The following is a 5,502-nucleotide window of genomic DNA, read 5'->3' on the forward strand; positions in this document are numbered from 1 at the left end:
AAGAGGATGATTAAAATATTGCAATATCTTCAAATTTCAACAGAGTTTCCTTAATCAACGACAAATTTTGGAGTTTCACATGAAAGTTCAGCAGGCAGGACACTGAGGGGTTCAGTCCAGGGTTTTTGTACTGAGATTTTCAATGGTTTAGGGATCCTTGATGGGATTAAGGATAGTTTGCATGGATTCACCTCCCGAGTTTATCTCCCGTTGGTTCCACCTGCCTTTAGCTCCCTGAACAAGCAGGACCTTCTCTCGTTCCCTGGAGCCCCAAAATTCCTTCTGACATTTGTTCACACCCACAAACTGGTGCTGCTCTTCCCTTCCCTGCTGCTGCCCAGGATCAGCTGAACTCGATTCCATCCATCCCACCAAAATATTTAGTACAAGACTGGGATTGGTGTTGCTTTACCTGGAAATAATTGTGATTTTCTAAAATGCTAATTAATAACTGCAGGGGGAAATGGAGTGTAAGGCAACCAGCCAGGGGGTAATTTTTTTATTTTTTATTCTTTGGTTTTATATTTTATTTTGCTGATTATTTTAACGATTGTCCATAAACCCTACAGAAAGTGAGACTCTCAGAGCTCTGAAACACAGATTGTGTTTCCAAACACGATGGGATCTTCCCTTTTCCAGTTCTCCAGACTGTTGGCATTCAGTGAAAAATAGGGTCTGACCCTCCAAAAAGGCTCCTGGAGGCCAAACCAGTGCTGGGAGGGAGGAGAAGAAATGAAGGTCAGCACTGATTTACTGAGTGCCAACTGGGATGAACAAGCTGCTGCTTCCTGTGATTAAATGGCTCTGAGGAAAAGGGCAGAGAGATAAATTATGGGATCTTCCTCCTCCTTGTCTGGGTGTGCAAACGTGGAGTGCTGCTGAAAACCCACTTGCCTTCTGAACAGAGTTCTTAGGGAAACAGAGAAACTTAAATTTAGATTTCTTTCACAGCTTGCATCCTGCAAAATACTTCAGGTATCCAGGCTGCTCCAAGAGGGAGCTTCCTGCTCTTTCCTTCACCCAAATCTTTTAATTCTCCTCTATTTTCTAGAATAATGCTCATTTTCATGGAATCCTGGAATGACTTGGGTGGGAAGGGACATCAAATATCATCTGATTCCATGGCCAGGGACACCTTCCACTGTCCCAGGTTGCTCCAAGCCCTGTCCAGCCTGGCCTTGGACACTTCCAGGGATGGTTTTTTGTGTTCAGGATAATCCCTGTGCAGGTGGAAAATCCCCCATTGCCATCATCAACATCAGGATGAGGAGCTCTCCTGGATAAAGATGCCTCAGGAATGACTTTGCTGCTGTTCCACCCTGCAGGAGGAAAACTTCACTTGGAAAAGTCAGGGAGAGGAACAGGCAGATCAAACATTCCTGGTTCTGTTTTCCATCCTTTGATTTCCATTCCATGTAGCTGTAGGGGGTGGGGGGGAAATAAAGCCTGAAAATGTGATCATTTAGCTGAATGTTTGATTGGAAAGGGTTTAGAAATGTTTAAAATAGAATACAAACTACTCAGGGTGTTTTTTGTGTACTTCACGTTGTTAATTTTCATATTTCAGCTTCTCCTCTCTCACCACTTTCTGTCCCCAGCAATTGGATTTTTTTTTCTTTTTTCTTTTTTTTTTTTTTTTTTTAAATCCTGCTTAATTTTTGCTGGGAGTGGATGAAAAGCTGTGGCTGCTTTTCTTGGCCTCAGGAAAAGTTCTATGTGTGCAGTAAAACTATTCCCTGCTATTATCACCCTGGGAGTCAGACACATAAAACCCCATTTCATCCATGGGATAAAGGAGAATCGGAAATGCTTCTGACTTAGGATAATTGGTGAAAAATGCTAAATTCAATAGGTGATCTTCTCTGGTGGCAGTGGAAGTAGAGTGGGACTGGGTTAATTTATGCCACTTATGGTTTTCATACACAGCAAGGAGGGAAAAACATAAAATATTCAATATTTTCCATGGGGAAGGAAGGAAGGAAGGAAGGAAGGAAGGAAGGAAGGAAGGAAGGAAGGAAGGAAGGAAGGAAGGAAGGAAGGAAGGAGAAAGAAGAAAGGAGAAAGAAAGAAAGAAAGAAAGAAAGAAAGAAAGAAAGAAAGAAAGAAAGAAAGAAAGAAAGAAAGAAAGAAAGAAAGAAAGAAAGAAAGAAAGAAAGAAAAGGCTTTTCTCACTGTAAAACACAGTTTTTAAAGGCCAGAAGTTTAGGGTTTGAAAAATGAAAAGGAAAACAGAAGAGAAGGAAAACAGTCCAACACAGGTGAGCCATGAGGTTCATTTTGTGATTAACCTCATGATTACATTGTCCTGAAGTACAGAGTCAGGCAGAGTTTCCAAGGAATTCTTCAGGCTCAAAATAAATATACTAAAACTGTCAATAACTGGGATGTTATATTAAAGAGGAGCAAAACTCCAGTTGAAAGGAGACATCCCAAAAAGTCACAGAGAAGTCCTGGAGAAAATGAGACTCCACAGAGGTTGGCAGGAAGAATTCACCCAACAGTGACAATATAGTGACAATAAGCCTCTGATTTGCTGAATTTAGAGGTATTCAGGTGGCAAAAATGGAGTTATCTTTCATTTTTTAATGTAATTTACATGACATTTAATCCATAATTGAGCCTTCAGTGCTGTGTGCTCACACACAGACTCATCTACCTCACCTGAAATGATTCTGGAGGCAGAAAGACACAGATCCTGGGGTTTCCCAAGGTTCCTGGGAACTCTGGCTTCTGCAGGGAAGAACTTTCCCAAAGGATCAGTTGTGTTCCCCTTTGGGTTTTTGCAGCTCCCTCTGCTCCAGGGGACGTTTGATGGCAGTTTGATGACAGGGCAAAAAGGGCTTTGATAACTACCAAACCCTGTCATTACCTCCTTTTGGTGCACTCTGCATTTTTCCCAAACAAATTCCACGGAAAAGTCATGTAGGAAACCATAGCTTTCTACAAAAGAGAACCCACAGATTGGTTTTTTTTTTCCCCCCCTGCTTTTTCTTAATATGCAAATGGAAGGATAAAATTTCTTCATTGAAGAATACATGGCAGGGAAAAGAATAGAGGGATAAAAGAAGAAATTACCCCAAATCTACCAATGTCTAAACTAATTTTTCTGGGGGAAAAAACAAATCCTATCTTTAGGCTCTCCTGTGCCAGAGTGCCCAGAAAAGATACTTGAAATAGATTAAATGAAACCACTGTTCATACCAGGGAGCAATTATTTATCATTAGTTCTTCCCATTGTTTCTTCAAACAGCAGGATATATTTGTTAATTGCTTTGATACTAATTTACAGGCAACTTGGAAAATGTGCCAGTTTGATAAGGAATAGAACCACAGAACCATGGCAGGGACATTTTCCATCAGACCAGCTCCTGATATCAAATCCAAATCAAACTATTTTTCATCTCGAGTTCACCTCAGACCCCAGAAGACGAATTTCAGAGCTTTGCAGCCTCTCTGATGCTCGTGTCAGTAGATTTTGTGGTGCCCCTGGAGGGTGACTCAGCCATCCTCACATATCAAAGTCACATTTTTGGTGGATGTTTCCTGCTCCCTCCCCTGATGAACTGCTCACCCCCAGCCCCAGCCAACCACAACAACGTGGGCTTTGGTGAAACTCAGAGAATTCCAACCCCAGAACCACTGCTGGCTTTGCTCCTGGGGAGGGCAACAAATGCAGGTCCCTTGGGAGGAAAATGAAGGCTTTGTTGTTTTTTGGGGTCTAGGGTTGCACAGGATCTCGATCCAGTTGGAAATGGCTCCGTGGAAATGGATGGAAAATGCCAACTGTCCGTGTGGTCGTTTCCTGAGGGAAGTGTCGCTGAAATGCGTCTGAAGCTCAGGAGAACAAACACGAGGAGCAAAGTAAAGGCAGCCAATCCAAAATCAGCCAATTGCAGCCAAAAATGCCATGTTTAGATTGTCTCCATGATCTACCTGGTTCCCATGGAGGCACTGGGCATTCACTGGGCTCCGTCTGGAGATCACCCGGGGTGGACAATTCCTCTTTGCTTGGTCCTTACCTCATGGATCTCACGGAATAAAAAGCATCACTGAGCTCTCCCTGTCACAGAGGAGCAGCAAAGGTTTCCCTTTGCTGGAATGTTCATGTGGAATGTCATCCTGGTGACTTCTGTGTCCTTCTGCCAGCTGAAATCAAACCATAGCCTGCCTGATTGAACCATAATCATCACTTTTGGACTGTCCAACTCTTATAATTTCTTTAAATTTGCAGCTGCTGCTTCTTCTTCATCCCTTCTTTAGTTCAGACTGGTTTTGTTGGTGTTTGTTGAGCCTGGAGTTCTGCACTGAGGAATCCACAGGGCACCTGGAGCAGTAGCACCTCTCCAGTTAAAATCAGGGGTTTGGATGTTGTTCCAGCCCTCCCAACAAATGGCAAATCCTTGGAATTTCCAGGGGTTTCCAAGAGCTGTGTGCAGAAAGGCAACAGGCAAGGATGCACCTGGATATCCAACAGTTTCACTGCCATGTGGTGTTGGGAGCTGCAAACGACTTCCTCTCCTCCCTTCTTATGGAAATTCTTGACATGGAGCTGGTTTTGTCTACACTACCTCTGCTCAGCACTCAGGTTTTTAACTTTTCCCTTGTTGATGTAAAAACAAGTGTCTGCCTGCCTGAAAAATTGGGAATTTTTACTGCAGACTTTGGGCAAAAAGAGCAAAACTATTTTGGCTCCGCACCAAAAAACTTTCAGCTTAAAATGGCAAACCTCTCATTTTCAGCCAAACAATGAAAACGTTGGTTTTGGCTGGACATTTTTGGTTTTCCAACCGAAGTGATCTTTCTGTCGGTCAGAAATTTTCCATGAGGTGAGGAATAAACATTACGGGCAAAAGCCTGGTGGAACTGGAAGGAAGGAGGGAAGAGGGAGGCAGATAAGGAATAAAAGCAGTTTATCACAACCATCACCAGGCTCCTGTTACCAAGGTCTGTGGCAAGGCACTGCACCAATCCGGTAAAGAATCCCTGAAACCTATAGCCTGGGATATTTATAGCAGGATTCACGGTCACTGGATGTTCTCTAAACAAATTTATAGAACTGTTTTTCTCCTGGTCGTTTCCTTTTTTAGAATATTATCACCGGGAGAAGCTCTCCCAGCCTCTCCTACCTGGACGGAGTTTTCACTGCTGTCCCGATGATCTCAGTGGCAATAAAATGTCCCAGGAGCTTGTGGGTGACTTTATGAATTCACAAAAAAATTCATGTGCAAGCTTCCAGCAGGCAGAGGAGATGCCCTGTTGCCTCTTTTCCAACAGTCTGGAGGGAGAAGGGAATGTGGAGGTGGAAAAGCCATTTCAGAGCAGGGTGTGAACCACCCAGGCACCAAACATGATGAGCACAGGTTGTCCCACGTGAATCCAGAGCCAGGTGGGCTCCCTGGCTGGGTTTTCCTGCAGTTTAAATCCCATTCAAGTCCCTGGTGTGTTTTAGAACAGGCTGGGATCAGCAGCAAGTGGAACAAGATGGGAAGAGGTGGGAGGATT

General features: G+C 43.5%; 1 long non-coding RNA gene across 1 annotated transcript; it reads left to right on the plus strand.

The window, feature by feature from the left end:
* Positions 1–4,072: 4,072 nt before the first annotated feature.
* On the plus strand, positions 4,073–5,183 carry LOC146429379 (uncharacterized). The gene is made up of 3 exons (XR_014855522.1): positions 4,073–4,585; positions 4,740–4,826; positions 5,088–5,183. It is a non-coding gene; the product is annotated as an uncharacterized LOC146429379 (long non-coding RNA).
* Positions 5,184–5,502: the final 319 nt, after the last annotated feature.

This window comes from Lichenostomus cassidix, chromosome 18 (assembly GCF_008360975.1).
Source record: "Lichenostomus cassidix isolate B80296 chromosome 18, HeHo_3.0, whole genome shotgun sequence".
NCBI classification, from domain to species: domain Eukaryota; kingdom Metazoa; phylum Chordata; class Aves; order Passeriformes; family Meliphagidae; genus Lichenostomus; species Lichenostomus cassidix.